Genomic DNA, 14,133 nt, shown 5'->3' with positions numbered 1-14,133 from the left:
TGTGTGTGTACTTATCCCTCCCTCCTCTCTTCCATTCACACTTTACTCTTTCTTTCCCCTGTCAAGCTCTCCCAATGATGTGGATTTAATAACTAAATTGCCAGCTGGCACTGGCTACCACTCCCCCCACTTAAAGTACTCTAGAAACGTATTCTAGAGAATGCATACGCGGTTTACCTTGTTTATATACCGCACCTTGTACTCTTATTTGACTGTTTGTACGTTTTAACTTGGATATTGTTTGTACCAGTATTATTTTCTTTTATTTATGAGACTGTGTTGAATTGTATTTATCCTAAGCAATCCTTTTTTTTTTTTTTTTTTTCTTTTTTCTTTTTCTTTCCCTCCCCTTTTCCTCTCTTGTCCTCCGCCCTATTTGTCCCTTCCCCAACTACCCACCACTGTCTATTGCACCTTACCCCTTTTTTTTTTTTCTGTCCTGATAATCCACCCGACCCCAGTCTATAGCGAGAGGACGCACATTTGTAACTATGCCATACTGTTGTGTCACTCACAATGTGAGAGGACTCAACTCTCCGACTAAGCGCAGTCTCTGCCTTAGATCTTTAGCCAAGGCTCGGGCCCACCTGGTTTTCCTTCAAGAGACCCATTGGGTAAAAGGTACAAAGACACCCATCCAGTCTAAATTGTATCCGATAGTTGAAACTGCCAGTTTCTCTCAGAAATCAAGAGGAACGGCTATCCTCATACATAAAGATGTCTCTTACGAGAAAATTTTTGTTGACTCTGACCCTCAGGGACGATACTTGATTCTAGTCTGTAAACTGGACGGTGCGCAGTATACGCTAGCCTCCTACTATGGACCTAATAAGCAACACATTCGGTTTCTACGCAAGTTTCTCCAGAAACTGGAGACTCTGCGTCAGGGCCTTTTGCTTCTCGCCGGGGATTTCAATCTTATATGGGACCCCAATCTGGATAGACGATCGGACACCCCCCGCAAATTCCCTAAGCCAATGGCTGAACTATCGCACCAATTTCGACACTTAATCTACCGCTTCAACCTATTTGACATCTGGCGTGCCCTTAACTCGACTGCTCGGGATTATACTTATTTCTCTCCAGTACATCGCTCATATTCGCGGTTAGATTTTTTCTTCTGTGACCCGGGTCTTCTGGATGGTGTGACTCGTACTTGGATTCCTCAATGCCCATGGTCCGACCATGATCCTGTATATATTAATTTACGATCCTCCATAGAACTTCAACGAGCGGCAACATGGCGCTTGCATCCTCACTTGTTTTCCAATCCTGGAACGGAGGCTTCCATTGCTGAAGATATTACCGAGTTTCTAGCTTCTAATGACAATGGTGAAGTTGACGACTTCACTTTATGGGCTGCACTGAAAGCATATATCCGAGGGTCGTTTATAAAAATAGCAGCAGCCGAGAAAAAACGCAAAGGAGAAACCCTTGCACAACTTACTATGAGCCTCCGAAAGATTTCTGGGGAACATAAAATGAACCCCACAGATACACTGTCCAAGCAACTAGTGGATCTTAAGGCCCGTATAGTACAGTTGGAGTCCGAGAGGACAGCCGTGAGACTTCTACGGCTTAAAGAAATATACTACCACAAGGGTAATAAAGCTGATAGATTATTGGCCAATAGGTTACGCCAGAAAATGGCGGCAGCACGCATCCCCATGCTGAAGGTAGATGGACGGTGTGTTATAAAACCCACAGATATTGGCAATGCTTTTGCAGATTACTATGCCGCCCTCTATAACCTACAACAGGACGGCTCAATTAGCCCTCCAACATCTGAGAATATTGAGACATTTTTAGCCTCGCTGAACCTCCCTTCGGCTCCCCAAGACTGCATTGACTCTTTGCAGAATCCCATTTCACTAATAGAAATTAAAAAAGCTATCAAATCTCTTAAGGCCTTTAAATCACCAGGACCAGACGGCTTCTCTGATCTATTTTATAAAAAGTTTCAAACCCAACTACTTCCCATTCTAGGACTTTTCTTTACGCTAGCAAGCGAACGGGGCACCTTTTCGGACGAATTTTTACAGGCCACTATCATAACTCTCCCGAAACAGGGAATGGACTTGACCCTTTGTGGCAGCTATAGGCCGATTTCACTGTTGAACCTGGACGTTAAGTTGTACGCTAAGATTTTAGCCTCGCGCCTCAATTCTTTACTACCAGCGCTGGTCAGACCAGATCAGGTGGGCTTTGTCCTACATCGGCAAGGCCCAGACAATACAAGACATCTCCTGAATGTCTACCTTGAAGCTCATGGTTCCCACTTGCCCTGTGTCACCTTGTCGTTGGACGCCGAGAAGGCCTTCGACAGGGTGAACTGGAAATATATGTTTGCTGTGCTGCGGCGCTTTGGTCTTCCGGAGCCCTTCATCACGGCAATCGCGGCTCTTTACTCTACCCCGTCAGCAGTAGTCAGGGGTCTGGGGTTTTGCTCCAGAACTTTCTCAATAACGAACGGCACGAGACAAGGATGTCCAATGTCCCCACTTATTTTTGCCCTCATGATGGAACCCTTAGCCGAGGCCATCCGGTCATGCCCCTTAATCCGAGGGGTATGTATCCATCACACGGAGCAGAAGACTGCTTTGTTTGCAGACGACCTAACAGTGCTTGTGTCGGATCCTATTACTTCTCTTCCCCATCTATTTCCCTACTGAATAAATTCTCCTTAGTCAGTTACTACAAGCTAAATGTCCTCAAGACTGAGGCGTACGCTATTAACATTTCAGACGGGACTCTTAATGAACTGAAACGCACTTATAAGTTCGTGTGGTCTACGACTCACATCAAACATCTCGGGGTTTATCTCTCACATAGTATTCCGAAGATGATAGAATTGAATTTCAATCCCTTATTGTCAACTATTGAAAAATCGACCGACACTTGGAATGTCCCGTCACTGTCATGGCTGGGTCGAATCGCGGCCTTCAAAATGAGCCTCCTACCAAAGCTTACCTACCTATTCCGCTCCCTACCCATCCCGATTCCTAGATCTACAATTTACAAATTCCAACAGCTATGTAACAAATTCATTTGGCGCAATAAGGTTCCGAGACTTGCTACTAATATTCTACAACAACCTCTTCTGGCTGGTGGGGCGGCTGCCCCCAATATCCTAAAATACCATGAGGCTGCCAGACTCTCTCATGTAACCCAATGGAAGCTGCCGTTGGAGAGTCGATGGGCAGAGATTGAACAAGCATCCCTCCCGGCTGGACTCACCCTACAAGATCTAGTGTGGATCCCTAGACACTCTAGGACGCCAGCCCTCTTGACTAATCCTATTGTCAAATCAAATTTGCAGTTTTGGGATAAGGTTCGCAACCTTCCGACCGTAGCGCCGCATCCCTCGCCATCGCATTCCCTTAGGGGGCTGCTATTGTCATTGCCAGACTCCCATCCCAACTTATGGCTCGCTTTGGGTTTGACTAGAATAGCAGATTTCTATGCAGGGGATAAGCTACTAAACTACCAGGACTTTCTTCTGAAGTTTAATCCGCCTCCTCGATTGCACTTTGAATTCTGGAGACTACGTAGCCTTCTCCTCTCGTGGGGCTTTGGTGCGGGCCCACTGAGGTCTAAAACCGCTTGGGAAGTTCGCTATGATTCTATGACATCCCCCGGTAAACTTCTGTCCATCTCGTATCTTACACTCATGAAGCCTCCAGTTTTCTATAAATCCCCTCCAGTACGGCGATGGGAATCTTCCCTGATGGTTTCAAACGAGCCACAACAATGGCGGATGGCTGTCCAATTAACCAAGAAAGCTATACACTGCATAACCCTGTACGAGTTATTTCTCAAGGTTATGCTACAATGGCATATGACTCCTATCCGTTTGTTTAAAATCTCGGCAGTCAATTCACCCAAATGTTGGAGGGGCTGCATGGAGTTGGGAACGCCCCAACATATTTGGTGGTCTTGCAGTCAGATTCAGCCGCTTTGGCAAAAATCAATCCGATACTGCTCTTCAGGGAATATCCACTTACCTCTGTCCCCTAGTTCATGCCTGTTCCACATCTTGCCTAGGAAATTGACTCTACCTCAGAAATTATTCTGTATTTACCTATTTCTAGCTGTTAAATTAGCTGTAGCTCGTATGTGGCTGCAACGCACTGTCCCTTCGTGGGAACAGGTGATGGACATACTGGATTTTGTTAAAAGAATGGAGTCCTATGTCTCCCATGTCCACGGGTCCACAGACCTTCAGTCCCAAATTTGGGCACTTCGCCTAGAGTAATTCCCCCTACAAACACTTTGGGGACTTTAGGTTCCTCGGGTTAGTTGTAGCCGTTGCTACTAATATCCTCCTGCCCATTCCCCCTTCCTTTCCCTTATTTGAACCCTCCCAATCTCTCCCGCTCATATCCCTTGTCGGTGTATACCTCCCTCCTTTTTTTTTTTTTTTTTTTCTATTTATTTCTTCTCCTTTTTGGATAGCTTGACACAGTTCTTTTTTTTTTTCTATGTATAATCTGGTTAACATTTCTGATTGTCATATTCTATGTTTAAGCTATAATTTTGGTATGAACATTTATGATGATGAAACCTCTATACACTATGGAGTTTGCTGACTTATATGGGTTATTAATAATATGGGTCTTTTTTCCACAACAAATGGACTTTTGCACCCTCCCATGGAGAGGTGGGAATAAGATCATTGACCAACAGACACCGAACATGGACTCAAACATCCAGCATTCTCTCTCTTGTGTTCCTTATCTTATGTGATTGTTTTATATAATACTACCTCTGGTTAATCCTGTTATTCCTGATGTATGTACTATTGATATGTATGTACATGCTTTTGATGCTCTTATGTTCATTTATCTTTTAAAATAATAAAAACTATTTAAAAAAAAATAAAAAAAAAATAATTTATTGATCCTTCTTAAAACCGGATACATGTACACACACAACACATGCCCTTAGTGTGCAAAGCTTACGTGTTTTTGTGTGAACGCCATACTCATAGCTCTCTCACACTAAGGGCATGTGTTGTGTGTGTACATGTATCCGGTTTTAAGAAGGATCAATAAAGTATTCTTTTAACTGCTGCTCCAGACATTGTGTTGTGTTTTGTCTTTCATAGCAGGCTTCTGCAATCAACGTGTGCACTGTCCGAAGTCTCAGAGTCAGTGGGCGGGCCAAAGGTAACCGACTGTTCACACATTCGCTCTATAAGACGCACAGACATTTCTCCTTACTTTTGAGGGGGGAAAAAGTGCGTCTTATGGAGCGAAAAATATGGTATATCACTACTTACACCCCAGCATCAGATAAAATACAGGAGGTTATCAAACAACATTGGCCAATTGTATCCACGGATACCAGCTTACCATTTGGCGAGATGCCACCACCTCGGCTGTTTTATAAGAGGGCGCAGAACTTTAGAGACTTGTTGGTGCGCACTGATCCAGTACAAAGTTACCAGAAGAGCACCTGGCTACCGCAAAAGATAAAAGGCTGTTATAGGTGCGGTAATTGTACGACCTTCAATGGCATGCAGTCTGGCAATACATTCCATCATCTTCATAACAACAAAAGATTTACCATTCGGCATCGATTGACCTGTACTTCTGATCATGTCATTTATGTGATTATCTGTCCATGTTCCCTTTATTACGTGAGGAAAACGATAACCACTTTCAGAGAGAGGTTGGCCAGTCACATAAGGCTGGCCCTTGATAAGGGCAATTCGGATCAGCCTGTGGCTCGTCATTTCCTACAAGCGGGACATGCCATCTCCACGATGAGGTCTATATTAATCGATCACGTCCCTAAATCTATGAGGGGTGGTGATCGATCAAATGCTTTACTTGGAATGGAATCACGCTGGATACATTGACTGGACACCATTGCCCCAAAGGGTCTTAACGTGATGATTGACTACAGCTGTTTTTATAAGTGACTGTGAGCTTCCCCTCCTCCAATAACTCAGTTTCTACCATCTCCTTGGAAGCACTTTGTGTGTGTGTTTTTTTAATTCTTTATATAGAACACAATGATCTGGTTAATAGTGCTAGTGACTAAGCATTGCTATAGGATCATATGCTCTAGATATTTATATGGCTATACGTTAGGTGTTATTCTTACACAAGATATATGCACCACACAGTTACTTGTTGTTGACTAGTCACTGGATCTAAGAACCGATCTGAATTGTATGTGTAATATTGTTTAGTTAACTATATGAACCTGTTATGCTTAGGCTCAAAATTCTTTGATTGGGTCTGTTGTCATGGTAACGCCTGTCTAGCTGGGGGCAGTGTTCCTGCGTTCAGTGCTCTGATAAGCTGTTGCTAAGTGGCCACGCTTTGTATATTATGAGCATACACGTGTTCCGATGACAACGGATGCCGTTTTTTATGACATCATCACACGATGCGGACATGTGGTCTGCTGGTTATGCAAATACCTATATGGTGCTGTCTGTTGTTATGACTACGGTCTCACTGTGATGACTCAGCGATCAATCAGATTTCTTTCAGCTGTTCTCCATGAAATTGAACGTCGTTTATCATATCAGGTTTAGAAGATGGGGTATATAAGGTAGCACTTTGGGATGTGTTGTATGCCTGTGATGTGTGTTTTTTACATGTGACCAAGGCCTCCATGTAAGGCCGAAACGTTATCTTTTGATACATTAAAGGTAACTATTCAGATCCTGATCCCCAGCCCTGATCCCCAGCCCCTTTTTTCTTTATATATATATATATATATATATATATATATATATATATATATATATATATATATATATATATATATAAAAAGCAAAGATTGCACTCACAGGTCTTTTTCAGATAAGTAAACAAAATACTTTAATGTAACGTTTTCGGGGATCTAGTCCCCTTCGTCAGCCTGCACAAGTGAGGAAAAACACACCATTTATATTGAAAATCAAACAAACATATCTCTTACCAAGCGTGACAAGTTTTGTGGTGGAACACATCTTGCGTTCCACTATCTCACAGGACCGGAAGTGTAAACACGGCACTTCCAGAACTTATATCGTATACTTCTTAGTGCATAACATTAAACAGTGTTTCATAGTATAAAACAGTACAAAACTGTATATCTCACCACAGTGTAAATACCTAATACTGCCTACACAAAGCAGACTAAATGTGAGGTTATAAATGAATGGATAGCGCATCAACCCAATGAGGCATTCTGTTGCTATGGGAATAAAGAGTACACAAAATGTTCTTACCATCGTACAATAGGGTAGTTTGATGAAATAACTGAAAAGCAATATTGGACTAATCTAATTCAGGTATATAGTATGCTTAGATTAATATAATAACAAAACTACCTTTGTTCTTAGAAACATCACTAACAAGGGCGTTTAGATTGAACTGACTACAAAAAGGAGATTTTACAGCCCCTAGTTATGAGTGGTAGAAATGTGTGTTTGAGCTATTCCAAGCTCGTAATACATTATGTGTATCTCCTAAAAATAAGAAAAAAATTAAAAAATCCTGATTAAAATACTTCGGGACTATATCATATTTGTGTCATGCTAATTATGTCAGACAGTTGTAATGCTGGAACTTCAATAATGATCATATCACAAGTGTATACACAACTTGAATGCTATTGTGTTAGAAGCATGTTACTAGAGTACACCTCTTGGGCGATTACCTACTAGTATAATACAATGCAACTTCATTGCAGCTCACAATATACGTCCAATAATTCTCAAAAATACTTATCAAAAGAACTGCTGGCTAACTCACTTCATAGCCTAATACAACATATCCTCAGCATGCCTCATTGGGTTGATGCGCTATCCATTAATTTATAACCTCACATTTAGTCTGCTTTGTGTAGGCTGCCTCATTGGGTTGATGCGCTATCCATTAATTTATAACCTCACATTTAGTCTGCTTTGTGTAGGCTGCCTCATTAAGTTGATGCGCTATCCATTAATTTATAACCTCACATTTATTCTGCTTTGTGTAGGCTGCCTCATTGGGTTGATGCGCTATCCATTAATTTATAACCTCACATTTAGTCTGCTTTCTGTAAGCTGCCTCATTGGGTTGATGCACTATCCATTAATTTATAACCTCACATTTAGTCTGCTTTGTGTAGGCTGCTTCATTGGGTTGATGCACTATCCATTAATTTATAACCTCACATTTAGTCTGCTTTCTGTAGGCTGCCTCATTGGGTTGATGCGCTATCCATTAATTTATAACCTCACATTTAGTCTGCTTTCTGTAGGCTGCCTCATTGGGTTGATGCACTATCCATTAATTTATAACCTCACATTTAGTCTGCTCTCTGTAGGCTGCCTCATTGGGTTGATGCGCTATCCATTAATTTATAACCTCACATTTATTCTGCTTTGTGTAGGCTGCCTCATTGGGTTGATGCACTATCCATTAATATATAACCTCACATTTAGTCTGCTTTCTGTAGGCTGCCTCATTGGGTTGATGCACTATCCATTCATTTATAACCTCACATTTAGTCTGCTCTCTGTAGGCTGCCTCATTGGGTTGATGCGCTATCCATTAATTTATAACCTCACATTTAGTCTGCTTTGTGTAGGCAGTATTAGGTATTTACACTGTGTGAGATATACAGTTTTATACTGTGAAACACTGTTTAATGTTATGCACTAAGAAGTATACAATATACAATTCCAGAAGTGCCGTGTTTACACTTCCGGTCCTGTGAGATAGTGGAACGCAAGATACGTTCCACCACAAAACTTTGGCGCCACTTGTCATGCTTGGTAAGAGATATGTTTGTTTGATATTCACTATAAATGGTGTGTTTTTCCTCACTTGTGTATGCTGGCGAAGGGGACTAGATCCCCGAAAACGTTACATTAAAGTATTTTGTTTACTTATCTGAAAAAGACCTGTGAGTGCAATCTTTGCTTTTTGTTATTTACTTACAACATTGTACCCAGGCAGTTGACAGACAGTGGGTAGAGCTGGAGTTGGATATTTATATATATATATATATATATATATATATATATATATATATATATTTAGACATGTTTATGGATTTATCTCTACGTTAAAGCCCTTTGCCTGCCTTTTCTTTTTCTAACACCTGACATCTCATATATGTGAGTCCATATAATGTTTGTGTGCAATATTTTTTTTAATAATTTGTATTATATGATAATATTATGAGTGTAACTGTACTTTGTAATGTATTTTTTATGAGTTTTCTGCAACATTTTTGATTTGCAAAACAGTTAACCAGAGCTCGGAGGACATGGTAATCATTCTAGGGTAAATTGCTCAAGCGATCGCATTACCAGCTGTAAACCCAACGAGCGCAAACAACTGTGATAAACCCCTTATCGCTTGAGCATTACTGTTAGTAGGCCGCTCGTAATCTGGCCCTTAATCTAGTATTGTATGCAATTAATTCATTGGTGAACTTTTTTTTTTAATTTTACATTGTTCTTTACTTCTGTCAGTCTTCCTGTTCATTGATTGCTCTAGTGCAATATTTTCATACACTGACAGTTATAAATGCACTCATAAGAACAATAGAAAGTCAGTATTCATCCAAGCATGTTTCTTTTTTATTTGTACATTGTTCATACTCTACAGGTGTCAGAGAGTACTGCAAGCTGTTCTAGAAAAGCACTATATGCTTACCTAAGTGTAGAGACACATCATCCATGCTAATGTGACTAATAAAACACTTCTGTAACATAGGTATACAGTATATATCAGTATTTAAGCACTATAATTAGATACATTTTAAAAGCAGTTAAAACTGTAATTTTTCAGTAAACCCTGCATTGTTTTGTATAGTTGCCAACATTTAACAAAAAATGTAGTGACACTTTTCAGAAGGAAAATAAATGATTACATACTAACCACATCCATGTCACTGTAATGCTCACTCTACTCCACTCCAAAGCACCCACATATGATACTACACACACTCATATAAAATTAAACACAAACACTCAAGTACTTGCATTAAAAATATAACTTTTTGTTTTACTTTTTGCATGTTACAAGATTTAGTAAATGGGATATTAATATTCCATAGAAGACAGTAGCACCGGCTTTTTCGTTTTACTAAAGTGAGTTTTTTCAGCTTTACACTATATAATGTGTTTTTTGGAACTAATGGCTTTTTAACATTATATTTGTATTGCTGGTATAAGTTTACACTTAGTGATGTCGCAAACCTAAAAATTTGGGTTCGCGAACTCCCTCAAAAGTTTGCGAACCGGCGAACCGGGTGAACCGCCATAGACTTCAATGGGCAGGCAAATTTTAAAACCCACAGGGACTCTTTCTGGCCACAATAGTGATGGGAAAGTTGTTTCAAGGGGACTAACACCTGGACTGTGGCGTGCCGGAGGGGGATCCATGGCAAAACTCCCATGGAAAATTACATAGTTGATGCAGTCTGGTTTTAATCCATAAAGGGCATAAATCACCTAACATTCCTAAATTGTTTGGAATAACGTGCTTTAAAACATCAGGTATGATGTTTTATCGATCAGGTAGTGTAAGGGTTACACCCGCTTCACAGTGACAGACCAAACTCCCGCAGCGGGTACAACATCATCATCATCACGCCGTACGTCCATGTGTGTAATGCTGCCTGACTGAGACATATCCCTGTTATCTACATCCTCTGGCAATAATGGTTGCGCATCACTCATTTCTTTCAACTGATGTGTAAATAACTCCTCTGACAGATCAAGTGAAGCGGCTGTGGTGCTAGTGTTGGTGGTGGCGGCAGGCGGGCGAGTGGTAACTTGAGAGGTGCTGCCCGAAGATAAGCTGGAGGAGGATGGTGCGTCAAGGTTCGGAGCGGAAGCTATAGAAGATTGGGTGTCCTGTGTTAAAAAGTCAACTATGTCCTCAGAACTTTTCGAGTTCATGGTACGTGGCCTCTGAACACTGGGCATTATTCTAGGGCCAAAGGGAATCACAGCACCATGACCACGATGGCACCTGCGGGGTGGTCTGCCTCTGCCTGTCATTTTTTTAAATGTACACTTACACTGCTATTAAACAAGATATGAGTGGTGGCACTGGGCAAGTGGGCACAGTATACGCTGTGAGCCTGACACAAAAAAGCAGACTGATGTTTCACAGTCCAAAAAGTTTTTATTTTTTTAAATGTACACTTACACTACTATTAAACAAGATATGAGTGGTGGCACTGGGCAAGTGGGCACAGTATACGCTGTGAGCCTGACACAAAAAAACAGACTGATGTTTCACAGTCCAAAAAGTTCTTATTTTTTTAAATGTACACTTACACTACTATTAAACAAGATATGAGTGGTGGCACTGGGCAAGTGGGCACAGTATACGCTGTGAGCCTGACACAAAAAAGCAGACTGATGTTTCACAGTCCAAAAAGTGTTTTTTTTTTTTAAAATGTACTCTTACACTACTATTAAACAAGATATGAGTGGTGGCACTGGGCAAGTGGGCACAGTATACGCTGTGAGCCTGACACAAAAAAGCAGACTGATGTTTCACAGTCCAAAAATTTTTTTTTTTTTTAAATGTACACTTACACTACTATTAAACAAGATATGAGTGGTGCCACTGGGAAAGTGGGCACAGTATACTCTGTGAGCCTGACACAAAAAATCAGACTGATGTTTCACAGTCCAAAAAGTTTTTTTTTTTTAAATGTACACTTACACACTACTATTAAACAAGATATGAGTGGTGGCACTGGGCAAGTGGGCACAGTATACGCTGTGAGCCTGGCACACAGGCTGGCAGGCAGGCTACTGCAATTAGATTGCACTAGCAGACTGATGTTTCACAGTCAAAAAAGTTTTTTTTTTTAAATTTACACTACTGTTACACCAGATATGAGTGGTGGCACTGGGCAAGTGGGCACAGTATACGCTGTGAGCCTGGCACACACGCTGGCAGGCAGGCAACTGCAATTAGATTAAACTAGCAGACTGATGTTTCACAGTCAAAAAAGATTTTTTTTTTTAAATTTACACTACTGTTACTCCAGATATGAGTGGTGGCACTGGGCAAGTGGGCCTTGCACACACGATGGCAGGCAGGCAACTGCAATTAGATTACACAAGCAGACTGATGTTTCACAGTCGAAAAAGTTTTTTTTTTTAAATTTACACTACTGTTACACCAGATATGAGTGTTGGCACTGGGCAAGTGGGCCTGGCACACAAGCTGGCAGGCAGGCAACTGCAATTAGATTACACTAGCAGACTGATGTTTCACAGTCAAAAAAGTTTTTTTTTTAAATTTACACTACTGTTACACCAGATATGAGTGGTGGCACTGGGTAAGAGGGCCTGCCACACACGCTGGCAGGCAACTGCAATTAGATTACACTAGCAGACTGATGTTTCACAGTCAAAAAAGTTTTTTTTTTATAATTTACACTACTGTTACACCAGATATGAGTGTTGGCACTGGGCAAGAGGGCCTGCCACACACGCTGGCAGGCAACTGCAATTAGATTACACAAGCAGACTGATGTTTCACAGTCGAAAAAGTTTTTTTTTTTAAATTTACACTACTGTTACACCAGATATGAGTGTTGGCACTGGGCAAGTGGGGCTGGCACACAAGCTGGCAGGCAGGCAACTGCAATTAGATTACACTAGCAGACTGATGTTTCACAGTCAAAAAAGTTTTTTTTTTAAATTTACACTACTGTTACACCAGATATGAGTGGTGGCACTGGGTAAGAGGGCCTGCCACACACGCTGGCAGGCAACTGCAATTAGATTACACTAGCAGACTGATGTTTCACAGTCAAAAAAGTTTTTTTTTTATAATTTACACTACTGTTACACCAGATATGAGTGGTGGCACTGGGCAAGTGGCTTGGCAGGCAGGCAACTGCAATTAGATTACACAGGGAAAAAAACCAAAAAAACAGACTGATGTTCTAGCCCTAAAAAGGGCTTTTTGGGGTGCTGTCCTTACAGCAGAGATCAGATGAGTCCTTCAGGACTGTAGTGGACACTGAATACACTAGGCTAGCTATCAATTTCCCTATTAAATCAGCAGCAGCTACACTGTCCCTCCTCTCACTAAGAATGCAGCTTCCGAATGAATCTAAAATGGCTGCTTGCCAGGAGCTGGGAGGGTCTGGGAGGGAGGGTCTGCTGCTGATTGGCTGGAATGTGTCTGCAGACTGTGAGATACAGGGTCAAAGTTTACTCAATGATGACGAATAGGGGCGGATCGAATATCGCATATGTTCGCCCGCCGTTGCGAATGCGAACAAGCTATGTTCGCCAGGAACTATTCGCCGGCGAACAATTTGCGACATCACTATTTACACTATGTTGTATGTGTTTTAGATCTAATGTCATAACCACACTGTACCAAATAATATGTTTTGTTACAGTGTGACCAGAATATTATAGGTAGACCTGTTTAGTACTGTATGCTAAAAGTGTTCTATTTTAAAAACATGACACCAGATTACAAGGGGAATGCAAAATTATTTATAAGCTCACGCGCTAACAGTGCTCAAAGTAAAAATTTAGTTCAGCCGCATTAGCATGCGTATTACAAGTCAAAATCAAAAAGTTAGCACACGGGGGGGCGGAGCTGCCCAGCAACTAATATGGACGCATGAGTTGGGAGCTCCGTGAGAACAGCTTCTAAGAAAAGCCTTTTTGACAGTGGGCAGCCTGAAAACGAGCCCTGCAACCGGGAGGCAATATCACAGGGAGCAGCCTAAGCCAATCCGATAAACTAGAGGTAGTTGTATGGGTGCTGCTGTACTAAAAACCGATCTCAGAGCTGCTTGCTACACGCTGGGGCGCCATTTTGGGCGGACTCGCATATCTAACAGTGCACACGACTACCCAGCATGGAGACCCAAACATTGCACACTAGGTTAAAAGATCTGCTGGAGGATTATGGCAGAAGGTTATGTGAGAGGCTGGACATCCTTATTGATAAATTTCAGGAGACCAGCTCACGGGGAGACAGCGCCGCAGCGGACCGCAACGAAGTAAAGGAGTCACAGAGCGACTTAGTCCCTGCGGCTCCCCAGGCGCGCTCCTCGCCAGTGCCTCCATCGGAAACAAGCCTCTTGATGAAGTGCCACTATCTCACTACTGATCCGGGTGACTTGCACACATGGAGG

Source organism: Bombina bombina, chromosome 4 (genome assembly GCF_027579735.1).
Source record: "Bombina bombina isolate aBomBom1 chromosome 4, aBomBom1.pri, whole genome shotgun sequence".
Taxonomy (NCBI): Eukaryota; Metazoa; Chordata; class Amphibia; order Anura; family Bombinatoridae; genus Bombina; species Bombina bombina.
Note: the sequence above shows the minus strand (reverse complement) of the source record.